This window comes from Heterodontus francisci, chromosome 22 (genome assembly GCF_036365525.1).
Source record: "Heterodontus francisci isolate sHetFra1 chromosome 22, sHetFra1.hap1, whole genome shotgun sequence".
Taxonomy (NCBI): domain Eukaryota; kingdom Metazoa; phylum Chordata; class Chondrichthyes; order Heterodontiformes; family Heterodontidae; genus Heterodontus; species Heterodontus francisci.
Window position 1 is genome coordinate 39,343,329 of NC_090392.1, and position 14,859 is coordinate 39,358,187.

A 14,859-nucleotide genomic window follows, 5' to 3' on the forward strand; every position below is an offset into this window, starting at 1 on the left:
GTGCAGCCATTGAATGAATTTGCATTGCTTTTTTCGAAGCCCGACCGACCTTAATATATGGGTTCGACGTCTGTGCATGGTTTTTGCTCACATCATTTAAAATTGCTTATCATGAATGCATGGAAACAGTCAGGTAATGGATCAGAGCAGCGTTGTTAAATAATCAGGAAAAGAAGACACCAATGCAAACACAGAGAGAAGAACAAGCACGTCCAGGGGCGCTAAGTGAAACGCTCAATAAGGGTCGACGTTCCAGGGTGGGTTTGAACCACCAACCTTTCGATTAACAGCCGAACGCGCGAGCCAATTGCGCCACAGAGACGACCACAGCAAAATCACCCAAGACACTGCAAACCAGTGTTTCAATGAATTCGAGTCTCAGGTCGTGTGAGCTGGAGAATCCTGCCAGTCATCAGCTTTTCCAGATCGACGCTGCGGGATGGTATCTGTTTATCTCTGCCATCTGGTGGTACAAATCAAAATTTCTCCCCAGCACTTTTTCCGTCAGTCGGAGAACCATTTCACAAGGGGACAATGTCAAAACGGTTGCGGCAATTCAACAATTGTACGAAGCACAAAACAGAGCTCATTTAACAATGTCACACTGTTCTGCTGCGGAAATCTTTCCCCTGACAGACAAACTCTCCAGGCCACAGTTCCACCCTGTCCCACACCTTGCCCCTTCGCCTTTCCCTCTGCCTCTGCACTCGCTTTATACCTGTTCAATCTCTAACCTTTATCCAGTTGTGAAGAAAGGCTACCCACCAGAAAGTCTAACACTGTTTGTCTTTCCAGATGTGCTGCCTGAGTTGCTGCGCATTTCCTGCATTTTCTCTTTTCATTTCAGATTTCCAGCATCCACCATTCGTTTGCTTTTGCACTCACAATGTTGACGGTTCGTCTCCAGGTAGCTACCGTTAGACCCGGTTTCCCAGGCAAAGAGGCTTTTTTTGAGGATACTGCCACATGGCAAAAGGCCAATCTGGCCCCATGCCCTTTTAACCGACAGACTAAGCTTGGAATCTCCCACACCTGAGGGGCAGGTTCTGACACACAGTAAACTGCGACCTGGTAGGTGACTCAATCTGGGCTGGGTGGAGCATGACTTGATTGACAAGCCTCGTGCTATATCAGAACTGGCCGGAGCCAGTGCTCCTCCTTTCGCTACTGGAATGGATATGTGCAGTCAGGATGGTGAACGTCTCTGGTTTTAAGATCTATCGTGCTCGACAGGTATTTTAAATGAACGGCGGGACTGAGTCAGATTGTGTGTGCGTGTCTGAACCGTGTTGTGGGACTGTGTAAGTTTGTGTATGTCTCTGAACCGTGCTGTGGGACCGTGTGATTTGTGTGTGGCTTTGCAGCGTGTTGTGGGACGGTGTGAGTTTAATGTGTCTCTGAACGGTGTTCTAGGACTGTGTGAGTTTGTCTGCGGGTTTCTGAACCGTTTAGTCGGACTGTGTGAGTTTGTGTGCTTGTTTCTGAACCGTGTTGTGGCATTGTGTGAGTTTATGTGTACTTTCTGCTTATTTATTGCTCTCTTACTTTGCTTTGACACATAGAAAAATGTATACACAACACAGATACACACAAATACATTGAGAAGTAACACACGCACACACACACACACATTTATTCAGAATGAGCACACTGATACACCCATAATACTCAAGTGCACAATATTTATATATTTAGAACCTGATATATATTATCAAAATAAAAGGAGATTTACAACTGACACACTCACAATGCATCGCCCTCACAACATCAATATTCTCAGTTTCGATAGAACCATCACAGCCACAGCCACAGACAAACACACATGCTTTCTATTGCCATATGGTCCAGTTTGAAGTTTCAAGAAAAGTCTGTACAACAAAAATTGAAAGAGTTTTCACAAGTTGCCCGTCCTGTTGAGTATTTGCAGCGATTTCCCACTCTCACAGCAGTGATTCTGAGTCACGATGTGTGGAATTGGATTTGAAAACTGAAGAAAATTCAGCGCTTGGTGCTCAGCTGTCACGAGCAATTCCACACCTGCTTTGATCAGCTGTCAGCAGTGGACTGGAACAATGTCAGCCAGGGACTTTTAGTGTACATCAATAAAAGTGAACTTATTTGATGCAGGTAAAATATCATTAAAATGGTCCACCGCATTCAACTTGTTTTCCCTAATCCCAGCGGTGGAACAGTCCCAGATTGTGCAGCCATTGAATGAATTTGCATTGCTTTTTTCGAAGCCCGACCGACCTTAATATATGGGTTCGATGTCTGTGCATGGTTTTTGCTCATTTCATTTAAAATTGCTTATCATGAATGCATGGAAACAGTCAGGTAATGGATCAGAGCAGCGTTGTTAAACAATCAGGAAAAGAAGACACCAATGCAAAGACAGAGAGTAGAACAAGCACGTCCAGGGGCGCTAAGTGAAACGCTCAGTAAGGGTCGACGTCCCTGGGTGGGTTTGAACCACCAACCTTTCGGTTAACAGCCGAACGCGCTAACCAATTGCGACACAGAGACGACCACAGCAAAGTCACCCAAGACACTGCAAACCAGTGTTTCAATGAATTCGAGTCTCAGGTCATGTGAGCTGGAGAATCCTGCCAGTCATCAGCTTTTCCAGATCGACGCTGCGGGATGGTATCTGTTTATCTCTGCCATCTGGTGGTACAAATCAAAATTTCTCCCCAGCACTTTTTCCGTCAGTCGGAGAACCATTTCACAAGGGGACAATGTCAAAACGGTTGCGGCAATTCAACAATTGTACGAAGCACAAAACAGAGCTCATTTAACAATGTCACACTGTTCTGCTGCGGAAATCTTTCCCCTGACAGACAAACTCTCCAGGCCACAGTTCCACCCTATCCCAGACCTTGCCCCTTCGCCTTTCCCTCTGCCTCTGCACTCGCTTTATACCTGTTCAATCTCTAACCTTTATCCAGTTGTGAAGAAAGGCTACCCACCAGAAAGTCTAACACTGTTTGTCTTTCCAGATGTGCTGCCTGAGTTGCTGCGCATTTCCTGCATTTTCTCTTTTCATTTCAGATTTCCAGCATCCACCATTCGTTTGCTTTTGCACTCACAATGTTGACGGTTCGTCTCCAGGTAGCTACCGTTAGACCCGGTTTCCCAGGCAAAGAGGCTTTTATTGAGGATACTGCCACATGGCAAAAGGCCAATCTGCCCCCATGCCCTTTTAACCGACAGACTAAGCTTGGAATCTCCCACACCTGAGGGGCAGGTTCTGACACACAGTAAACTGCGACCTGGTAGGTGACTCAATCTGGGCTGGGTGGAGCATGACTTGATTGACAAGCCTCGTGCTTTATCAGAACTGGCCGGAGCCAGTGCTCCCCCTTTCGCTACTGGAATGGATATGTGCAGTCAGGATGGTGAACGTCTCTGGTTTTAAGATCTATCGTGCTCGACAGGTATTTTAAATGAACGGCGGGACTGAGTCAGATTGTGTGTGCGTGTCTGAACCGTGTTGTGGGACTGTGTAAGTTTGTGTATGACTCTGAACCGTGCTGTGGGACCGTGTGAGTTTGTGTGTGGCTTGGCAGCGTGTTGTGGGACGGTGTGAGTTTAATGTGTCTCTGAACGGTGTTCTAGGACTGTGTGAGTTTGTCTGCGGGTTTCTGAACCGTTTTGTCGGACTGTGTGAGTTTGTGTGCATGTTTCTGAACCGTGTTGTGGCATTGTGTGAGTTTATGTGTACTTTCTGCTTATTTATTGCTCTCTTACTTTGCTTTGACACATAGAAAAATGTATACACAACACAGATACACACAAATACATTGAGAAGTAACACACGCACACACACACACACATTTATTCAGAATGAGCACACTGATACACCCATAATACTCAAGTGCACAATAGTTATATATTTAGAACCTGATATATATTATCAAAATAAAAGGAGATTTACAACTGACACACTCACAATGCATCGCCCTCATAACATCAAGACTCTCAGTTTCGATAGAACCATCACAGCCACAGCCACAGCCACAGACACACACACACGCTTTATATTGCCATATGGTCCAGTTTGAATTTTGAAGAAAAGTCTGTACAACAAAAATTGAAAGAGTTTTCACAAGATGCCCGTCCTGTTGAGTATTTGCAGCGATTTCCCACTCTCACAGCAGTGATTCTGAGTCACGATGTGTGGAATTGGATTTGAAAACTGAAGAAAATTCAGCGCTTGGTGCTCAGCTGTCACGAGCAATTCCACACCTGCTTTGATCAGCTGTCAGCAGTGGACTGGAACAATGTCAGCCAGGGACTTTTAGTGTACATCAATAAAAGTGAACTTATTTGATGCAGGTAAAATATCATTAAAATGGTCCACCGCATTCAACTTGTTTTCCCTAATCCCAGCGGTGGAACAGTCCCAGATTGTGCAGCCATTGAATGAATTTGCATTGCTTTTTTCGTAGCCCGACCGTCCTTAATATATGGGTTCGACGTCTGTGCATGGTTTTTGCTCATTTCATTGAAAATTGCTTATCATGAATGCATGGAAACAGTCAGGTAATGGATCAGAGCAGCGTTGTTAAATAATCAGGAAAAGAAGACACCAATGCAAACACAGAGAGTAGAACAAGCACGTCCAGGGGCGCTAAGTGAAACGCTCAATAAGGGCCGACGTCCCTGAGTGGGCTTGAACCACCAACCTTTCGGTTAACAGCCGAACGCGCTAGCCAATTGCGCCACAGAGACGACCACAGCAAAATAACGCAAGACACTGCAAACCAGTGTTTCAATGAATTCGAGTCTCAGGTCGTGTGAGCTGGAGAATCCTGCCAGTCATCAGCTTTTCCAGATCGACGCTGCGGGATGGTATCTGTTTATCTCTGCCATCTGGTGGTACAAATCAAAATTTCTCCCCAGCACTTTTTCCGTCAGTCGGAGAACCATTTCACAAGGGGACAATGTCAAAACGGTTGCGGCAATTCAACAATTGTACGAAGCACAAAACAGAGCTCATTTAACAATGTCACACTGTTCTGCTGCGGAAATCTTTCCCCTGACAGACAAACTCTCCAGGCCACAGTTCCACCCGATCCCAGACCTTGCCCCTTCGCCTTTCCCTCTGCCTCTGCACTCGCTTTATACCTGTTCAATCTCTATCCTTTATCCAGTTGTGAAGAAAGGCTACCCACCAGAAAGTCTAACACTGTTTGTCTTGCCAGATGTGCTGCCTGAGTTGCTGCGCATTTCCTGCATTTTCTCTTTTCATTTCAGATTTCCAGCATCCACCATTCATTTGCTTTTGCACTCACAATGTTGACGGTTCGTCTCCAGGTAGCTACCGTTAGACCCGGTTTCCCAGGCAAAGAGGCTTTTATTGAGGATACTGCCACATGGCAAAAGGCCAATCTGCCCCCATGCCCTTTTAACCGACAGACTAAGCTTGGAATCTCCCACACCTGAGGGGCAGGTTCTGACACACAGTAAACTGCGACCTGGTAGGTGACTCAATCTGGGCTGGGTGGAGCATGACTTGATTGACAAGCCTCGTGCTATATCAGAACTGGCCGGAGCCAGTGCTCCCCCTTTCGCTCCTGGAATGGATATGTGCAGTCAGGATGGTGAACGTCTCTGGTTTTAAGATCTATCGTGCTCGACAGGTATTTTAAATGAACGGCGGGACTGAGTCAGATTGTGTGTGCGTGTCTGAACCGTGTTGTGGGACTGTGTAAGTTTGTGTATGTCTCTGAACCGTGCTGTGGGACCGTGTGAGTTTGTGTGTGGCTTTGCAGCGTGTTGTGGGACGCTGTGAGTTTAATGTGTCTCTGAACGGTGTTCTCGGACTGTGTGAGTTTGTCTGCGGGTTTCTGAACCGTTTTGTCGGACTGTGTGAGTTTGTGTGCATGCTTCTGAACCGTGTTGTGGCATTGTGTGAGTTTATGTGTACTTTCTGCTTATTTATTGCTCTCTTACTTTGCTTTGACACATAGAAAAATGTATACACAACACAGATACACACAAATACATTGAGAAGTAACACACGCACACACACACACACATTTATTCAGAATGAGCACACTGATACACCCATAATACTCAAGTGCACAATATTTATATATTTAGAACCTGATATATATTATCAAAATAAAAGGAGATTTACAACTGACACACTCACAATGCATCGCCCTCATAACATCAAGACTCTCAGTTTCGATAGAACCATCACAGCCACAGCCACAGACACACACACACGCTTTATATTGCCATATGGTCCAGTTTGAAGTTTTAAGAAAAGTCTGCACAACAAAAATTGAAAGAGTTTTCACAAGTTGCCCGTCCTGTTGAGTATTTGCAGCGATTTCCAACTCCTACAGCAGTGATTCTGAGTCACGATGTGTGGAATTGGATTTGAAAACTGAAGAAAATTCAGCGCTTGGTGCTCAGCTGTCACGAGCAATTCCACACCTGCTTTGATCAGCTGTTAGCAGTGGACTGGAACAATGTCAGCCAGGGACTTTTAGTGTACATCAATAAAAGTGAACTTATTTGATGCAGGTAAAATATCATTAAAATGGTCCACCGCATTCAACTTGTTTTCCCTAATCCCAGCGGTGGAACAGTCCCAGATTGTACAGCCATTGAATTAATTTGCATTGCTTTTTTCGAAGCCCGACCGACCTTAATATATGGGTTCGACGTCTGTGCATAGTTTTTGCTCATTTCATTGAAAATTGCTTATCATGAATGCATGGAAACAGTCAGGTAATGGATCAGAGCAGCGTTGTTAAATAATCAGGAAAAGCAGACACCAATGCAAACACAGAGAGTAGAACAAGCACGTCCAGGGGCGCTAAGTGAAACGCTCAATAAGGGCCGACGTCCCTGGGTGGGCTTGAACCACCAACCTTTCGGTTAACAGCCGAACGCGCTAGCCAATTGCGCCACAGAGACGACCACAGCAAAATCACGCAAGACACTGCAAACCAGTGTTTCAATGAATTCGAGTCTCAGGTCGTGTGAGCTGGAGAATCCTCCAGTCATCAGCTTTTCCAGATCGACGCTGCGGGATGGTATCTGTTTATCTCTGCCATCTGGTGGTACAAATCAAAATTTCTCCCCAGCACTTTTTCCTTCAGTCGGAGAACCATTTCACAAGGGGACAATGTCAAAACGGTTGCGGCAATCCAACAATTGTACGAAGCACAAAACAGAGCTCATTTAACAATGTCACACTGTTCTGCTGCGGAAATCTTTCCCCTGACAGACAAACTCTCCAGGCCACAGTTCCACCCTATCCCAGACCTTGCCCCTTCGCCTTTCCCTCTGCCTCTGCACTCGCGTTATACCTGTTCAATCGCTAACCTTTATCCAGTTGTGAAGAAAGGCTACCCACCAGAAAGTCTAACACTGTTTGTCTTTCCAGATGTGCTGCCTGAGTTGCTGCGCATTTCCTGCATTTTCTCTTTTCATTTCAGATTTCCAGCATCCACCATTCGTTTGCTTTTGCACTCACAATGTTGACGTTTCGTCTCCAGGTAGCTACCGTTAGACCCGGTTTCCCAGGCAAAGAGGCTTTTATTGAGGATACTGCCACATGGCAAAAGGCCAATCTGCCCCCATGCCCTTTTAACCGACAGACTAAGCTTGGAATCTCCCACACCTGAGGGTCAGGTTCTGACACACAGTAAACTGCGACCTGGTAGGTGACTCAATCTGGGCTGGGAGGAGCATGACTTGATTGACAAGCCTCGTGCTATATCAGAACTGGCCGGAGCCAGTGCTCCCCCTTTCGCTACTGGAATGGATATGTGCAGTCAGGATGGTGAACGTCTCTGGTTTTAAGATCTATCGTGCTCGACAGGTATTTTAAATGAACGGCGGGACTGAGTGAGATTGTGTGTGCGTGTCTGAACCGTGTTGTGGGACTGTGTAAGTTTGTGTATGTCTCTGAACCGTGCTGTGGGACCGTGTGAGTTTGTGTGTGGCTTTGCAGCGTGTTGTGGGACGCTGTGAGTTTAATGTGTCTCTGAACGGTGTTCTCGGACTGTGTGAGTTTGTCTGCGGGTTTCTGAACCGTTTTGTCGGACTGTGTGAGTTTGTGTGCATGTTTCTGAACCGTGTTGTGGCATTGTGTGAGTTTATGTGTACTTTCTGCTTATTTATTGCTCTCTTACTTTGCTTTGACACATAGAAAAATGTATACACAACACAGATACACACAAATACATTGAGAAGTAACACACGCACACACACACACACATTTATTCAGAATGAGCACACTGATACACCCATAATACTCAAGTGCACAATATTTATATATTTAGAACCTGATATATATTATCAAAATAAAAGGAGATTTACAACTGACACACTCACAATGCATCGCCCTCATAACATCAAGACTCTCAGTTTCGATAGAACCATCACAGACACACACACACGCTTTATATTGCCATATGGTCCAGTTTGAAGTTTTAAGAAAAGTCTGTACAACAAAAATTGAAAGAGTTTTCACAAGTTGCCCGTCCTGTTGAGTATTTGCAGCGATTTCCCACTCTCACAGCAGTGATTCTGAGTCACGATGTGTGGAATTGGATTTGAAAACTGAAGAAAATTCAGCGCTTGGTGCTCAGCTGTCACGAGCAATTCCACACCTGCTTTGATCAGCTGTCAGCAGTGGACTGGAACAATGTCAGCCAGGGACCTCTAGTGTACATCAATAAAAGTGAACTTATTTGATGCAGGTAAAATATCATTAAAATGGTCCACCGCATTCAACTTGTTTTCCCTAATCCCAGCGGTGGAACAGTCCCAGATTGTGCAGCCATTGAATTAATTTGCATTGCTTTTTTCGAAGCCCGACCGACCTTAATATATGGGTTCGACGTCTGTGCATAGTTTTTGCTCATTTCATTGAAAATTGCTTATCATGAATGCATGGCAACATTTCAGGTAATGGATCAGAGCAGCATTGTTAAATAATCAGGGAAAGAAGACACCAATGCAAACACAGAGAGTAGAACAAGCACGTCCAGGGGCGCTAAGTGAAACGCTCAATAAGGGCCGACGTCTCTGGGTGGGCTTGAACCACCAACTTTTCGGTGAACAGCCGAACGCGCCAGCCAATTGCGCCACAGAGACGACCACAGCAAAATCACGCAAGACACTGCAAACCAGTGTTTCAATGAATTCGAGTCTCAGGTCGTGTGAGCTGGAGAATCCTGCCAGTCATCAGCTTTTCCAGATCGACGCTGCGGGATGGTATCTGTTTATCTCTGCCATCTGGTGGTACAAATCAAAATTTCTCCCCAGCACTTTTTCCGTCAGTCGGAGAACCATTTCACAAGGGGACAATGTCAAAACGGTTGCGGCAATTCAACAATTGTACGAAGCACAAAACAGAGCTCATTTAACAATGTCACACTGTTCTGCTGCGGAAATCTTTCCCCTGACAGACAAACTCTCCAGGCCACAGTTCCACCCTATCCCAAACCTTGCCCCTTCGCCTTTCCCTCTGCCTCTGCACTCGCTTTATACCTGTTCAATCTCTAACCTTTATCCAGTTGTGAAGAAAGGCTACCCACCGGAAAGTCTAACACTGTTTATCTTTCCAGATGTGCTGCCTGAGTTGCTGCGCATTTCCTGCATTTTCTCTTTTCATTTCAGATTTCCAGCATCCACCATTCGTTTGCTTTTGCACTCACAATGTTGACGGTTCGTCTCCAGGTAGCTACCGTTAGACCCGGTTTCCCAGGCAAAGAGGCTTTTTTTGAGGATACTGCCACATGGCAAAAGGCCAATCTGCCCCCATGCCCTTTTAACCGACAGACTAAGCTTGGAATCTCCCACACCTGAGGGGCAGGTTCTGACACACAGTAAACTGCGACCTGGCAGGTGACTCAATCTGGGCTGGGTGGAGCATGACTTGATTGACAAGCCTCGTGCTCTATCAGAACTGGCCGGAGCCAGTGCTCCCCCTTTCGCTGCTGGAATGGATATGTGCAGTCAGGATGGTGAACGTCTCTGGTTTTAAGATCCATCGTGCTCGACAGGTATTTTAAATGAACGGCGGGACTGAGTGAGATTGTGTGTGCGTGTCTGAACCGTGCTGTGGGACCGTGTGAGTTTGTGTGTTGCTTTGCAGCGTGTTGTGGGACGCTGTGAGTTTAATGTGTCTCTGAACGGTGTTCTAGGACTGTGTGAGTTTGTCTGCGGGTTTCTGAACCGTTTTGTCGGACTGTGTGAGTTTGTGTGCATGTTTCTGAACCGTGTTGTGGCATTGTGTGAGTTTATGTGTACTTTCTGCTTATTTATTGCTCTCTTACTTTGCTTTGACACATAGAAAAATGTATACACAACACAGATACACACAAATACATTGAGAAGTAACACACGCACACACACACACACACATTTATTCAGAATGAGCACACTGATACACCCATAATACTCAAGTGCACAATATTTATATATTTAGAACCTGATATATATTATCAAAATAAAATGAGATTTACAACTGACACACTCACAATGCATCGCCCTCAGAACATCAAGACTCACAGTTTCGATAGAACCATGACAGCCACAGCCACAGACACACACACACGCTTTATATTGCCATCTGGTCCAGTTTGAAGTTTTAAGAAAAGTCTGTACAACAAAAATTGAAAGAGTTTTCACACGTTACCCGTCCTGCTGATTATTTGCAGCGATTTCCCACTCTCAGAGCAGTGATTCTGAGTCACGATGTGTGGAATTGGATTTGAAAACTGAAGAAAATTCAGCGCTTGGTGCTCAGCTGTCACGAGCAATTCCACACCTGCTTTGATCAGCTGTTAGCAGTGGACTGGAACAATGTCAGCCAGGGACTTTTAGTGTACATCAATAAAAGTGAACTTATTTGATGCAGGTAAAATATCATTAAAATGGTCCACCACATTCAACTTGTTTTCCCTAATCCCAGCGGTGGAACAGTCCCAGATTGTGCAGCCATTGAATGAATTTGCATTGCTTTTTTCGAAGCCCGACCGACCTTAATATATTTAGCATGGGTTCGACGTCTGTGCATGGTTTTTGCTCATTTCATTGAAAATTGCTTATCATGAATGCATGGAAACAGTCAGGTAATGGATCAGAGCAGCGTTGTTAAATAATCAGGAAAAGAAGACACCAATGCAAACACAGAGAGTAGAACAAGCACGTCCAGGGGCGCTAAGTGAAACGCTCAGTAAGGGCCGACGTCCCTGGGTGGGCTTAAACAACCAACCTTTCGGTTAACAGCCGAACGCGCTAGCCAATTGCGCCACAGAGATAACCACAGCTAAATCACGCAAGACACTGCAAACCAGTGTTTCAATGAATTCGAGTCTCAGGTCGTGTGAGCTGGAGAATCCTGCCAGTCATCAGCTTTTCCAGATCGACGCTGCGGGATGGTATCTGTTTATCTCTGCCATCTGGTGGTACAAATCAAAATTTCTCCCCAGCACTTTTTCCGTCTGTCGGAGAAACATTTCACAAGGGGACAATGTCAAAACGGTTGCGGCAATTCAACAATTGTACGAAGCACAAAACAGAGCTCATTTAACAATGTCACACTGTTCTGCTGCGGAAATCTTTCCCCTGACAGACAAAGTCTCCAGGCCACAGTTCCACCCTCTCCCACACCTTGCCCCTTCGCCTTTCCCTCTGCCTCTGCACTCGCTTTATACCTGTTCAATCTCTAACCTTTATCCAGTTGTGAAGAAAGGCTACCCACCAGAAAGTCTAACACTGTTTGTCTTTCCAGATGTGCTGCCTGAGTTGCTGCACATTTCCTGCATTTTCACTTTTCATTTCAGATTTCCAGCATCCACCATTCGTTTGCTTTTGCACTCACAATGTTGACGGTTCGTCTCCAGGTAGCTACCGTTAGACCCGGTTTCCCAGGCAAAGAGGCTTTTATTGAGGATACTGCCACATGGCAAAAGGCCAATCTGCCCCCATGCCCTTTTAACCGACAGACTAAGCTTGGAATCTCCCACACCTGAGGGGCAGGTTCTGACACACAGTAAACTGCGACCTGGTAGGTGACTCAATCTGGGCTGGGTGGAGCATGACTTGATTGACAAGCCTCGTGCTATATCAGAACTGGCCGGAGCCAGTGCTCCCCCTTTCGCTACTGGAATGGATATGTGCAGTCAGGATGGTGAACGTCTCTGGTTTTAAGATCTATCTTGCTCGACAGGTATTTTAAATGAACGGCGGGACTGAGTGAGATTGTGTGTGCGTGTCTGAACCGTGTTGTGGGGCTGTGTAAATTTGTGTATGTCTCTGAACCGTGCTGTGGGACCGTGTGAGTTTGTGTGTGGCTTTGCAGCGTGTTGTGGGACGCTGTGAGTTTAATGTGTCTCTGAACGGTGTTCTCGGACTGTGTGAGTTTGTCTGCGGGTTTCTGAACCGTTTTGTCGGACTGTGTGAGTTTGTGTGCGTGTTTCTGAACCGTGTTGTGGCATTGTGTGAGTTTATGTGTACTTTCTGCTTATTTATTGCTCTCTTACTTTGCTTTGACACATAGAAAAATGTATACACAACACAGATACACACAAATACATTGAGAAGTAACACACGCACACACACACACACATTTATTCAGAATGAGCACACTGATACACCCATAATACTCAAGTGCACAATATTTATATATTTAGAACCTGATATATATTATCAAAATAAAAGGAGATTTACAACTGACACACTCACAATGCATCGCCCTCATAACATCAAGACTCACAGTTTCGATAGAACCATGACAGCCACAGCCACAGACACACACACACGCTTTATATTGCCATATGGTCCAGTTTGAAGTTTTAAGAAAAGTCTGTACAACAAAAATTGAAAGAGTTTTCACAAGTTGCCCGTCCTGTTGAGTATTTGCAGCGATTTCCCACTCTCACAGCAGTGATTCTGAGTCACGATGTGTGGAATTGGATTTGAAAACTGAAGAAAATTCAGCGCTTGGTGCTCAGCTGTCACGAGCAATTCCACACCTGCTTTGATCAGCTGTTAGCAGTGGACTGGAACAATGTCAGCCAGGGACTTTGAGTGTACATCAATAAAAGTGAACTTATTTGATGCAGGTAAAATATCATTAAAATGGTCCACCGCATTCAACTTGTTTTCCCTAATCCCAGCGGTGGAACAGTCCCAGATTGTGCAGCCATTGAATGAATTTGCATTGCTTTTTTCGAAGCCTGACCGACCTTAATATATTTAGCATGGGTTCGACGTCTGTGCATGGTTTTTGCTCATTTCATTGAAAATTGCTTATCATGAATGCATGGAAACAGTCAGGTGATGGATCAGAGCAGCGTTGTGAAATAATCAGGAAAAGAAGGCACCATGCAAACACAGAGAGTAGAACAAGCACGTCCAGCGGCGCTAAGTGAAACGCTCAATGAGGGCAGACGCCCATGGGTGGGCTTGAACCACCAACCTTTCGGTTAATAGCCGAACACGCTGGCCAATTGCGCCACAGAGACGACCACAGCAAAATCACGCAAGACACTGCAAACCAGTGTTTCAATGAATTCGAGTCTCAGGTCGTGTGAGCTGGAGAATCCTGCCAGTCATCAGCTTTTCCAGATCGACGCTGCGGGATGGTATCTGTTTATCTCTGCCATCTGGTGGTAGAAATCAAAATTTCTCCCCAGCACTTTTTCCGTCAGTCGGAAAACCATTTCACAAGGGGACAATGTCAAAACGGTTGCGGCAATTCAACAATTGTCCAAAGCACAAAACAGAGCTCATTCAACAATGTCACACTGTTCTGCACCGGAAATCATTCCCCTGACAGACAAACTCTCCAGGCCACAGTTCCACCCTATCCCACACCTTGCCCCTTCGCCTTTCCCTCTGCCTCTGCACTCGCTTTATACCTGTTCAATCTCTAACCTTTATCCAGTTGTGAAGAAAGGCTACCCACCAGAAAGTCTAACACAGTTTGTCTTTCCAGATGTGCTGCCTGAGTTGCTGCGCATTTCCTGCATTTTCTCTTTTCATTTCAGATTTCCAGCATCCACCATTCGTTTGCTTTTGCACTCACAATGTTGACGGTTCGTCTCCAGGTAGCTACCGTTAGACCCGGTTTCCCAGGCAAAGAGGCTTTTATTGAGGATACTGCCACATGGCAAAAGGCCAATCTGCCCCCATGCCCTTTTAACCGACAGACTAAGCTTGGAATCTCCCACACCTGAGGGGCAGGTTCTGACACACAGTAAACTGCGACCTGGTAGGTGACTCAATCTGGGCTGGGTGGAGCATAACCTGATTGACAAGCCTCGTGCTTTATCAGAACTGGCCGGAGCCAGTGCTCCCCCTTTCGCTCCTGGAATGGATATGTGCAGTCAGGATGGTGAACGTCTCTGGTTTTAAGATCTATCGTGCTCGACAGGTATTTTAAATGAACGGCGGGACTGAGTGAGTTTGTGTGTGCGTGTCTGAACCGTGTTGTGGGACTGTGTAAGTTTGTGTATGTCTCTGAACCGTCCTGTGGGACCGTGTGAGTTTGTGTGTGGCTTTGCAGCGTGTTGTGGGACGGTGTGAGTTTAATGTGTTTCTGAACGGTGTTCTAGGACTGTGTGAGTTTGTCTGCGGGTTTCTGAACCGTTTTGTCGGACTGTGTGAGTTTGTGTGCATGTTTCTGAACCGTGTTGTGGCATTGTGTGAGTTTATGTGTACTTTCTGCTTATTTATTGCTCTCATACTTTGCTTTGACACATAGAAAAATGTATACACAACACAGATACACACAAATACATTGAGAAGTAACACACGCACACACACACACACATTTATTCAGAATGAGCACACTGATACACCCATAATACTCAAGTGCAC

At 45.6% G+C, this 14,859-nt stretch overlaps 6 non-coding genes across 6 annotated transcripts; all 6 read right to left on the bottom strand.

Moving 5' to 3' along the window:
• Window positions 1-248: 248 nt before the first annotated feature.
• trnan-guu (transfer RNA asparagine (anticodon GUU)) lies at window positions 249-322 on the bottom strand. The gene has a single exon. It is a non-coding gene; the product is annotated as a tRNA-Asn (tRNA).
• Window positions 323-2,449: 2,127 nt separating this feature from the next.
• On the bottom strand, window positions 2,450-2,523 carry trnan-guu (transfer RNA asparagine (anticodon GUU)). The gene has a single exon. It is a non-coding gene; the product is annotated as a tRNA-Asn (tRNA).
• Window positions 2,524-4,657: 2,134 nt separating this feature from the next.
• On the bottom strand, window positions 4,658-4,731 carry trnan-guu (transfer RNA asparagine (anticodon GUU)). Its single transcript has one exon. It is a non-coding gene; the product is annotated as a tRNA-Asn (tRNA).
• A 2,128-nt stretch (window positions 4,732-6,859) lies between these two features.
• trnan-guu (transfer RNA asparagine (anticodon GUU)) lies at window positions 6,860-6,933 on the bottom strand. Its single transcript has one exon. It is a non-coding gene; the product is annotated as a tRNA-Asn (tRNA).
• A 2,116-nt stretch (window positions 6,934-9,049) lies between these two features.
• Window positions 9,050-9,123, bottom strand: trnan-guu (transfer RNA asparagine (anticodon GUU)). Its single transcript has one exon. It is a non-coding gene; the product is annotated as a tRNA-Asn (tRNA).
• A 4,305-nt stretch (window positions 9,124-13,428) lies between these two features.
• trnan-auu (transfer RNA asparagine (anticodon AUU)) lies at window positions 13,429-13,502 on the bottom strand. The gene has a single exon. It is a non-coding gene; the product is annotated as a tRNA-Asn (tRNA).
• Between the last annotated feature and the right edge of the window lie 1,357 nt (window positions 13,503-14,859).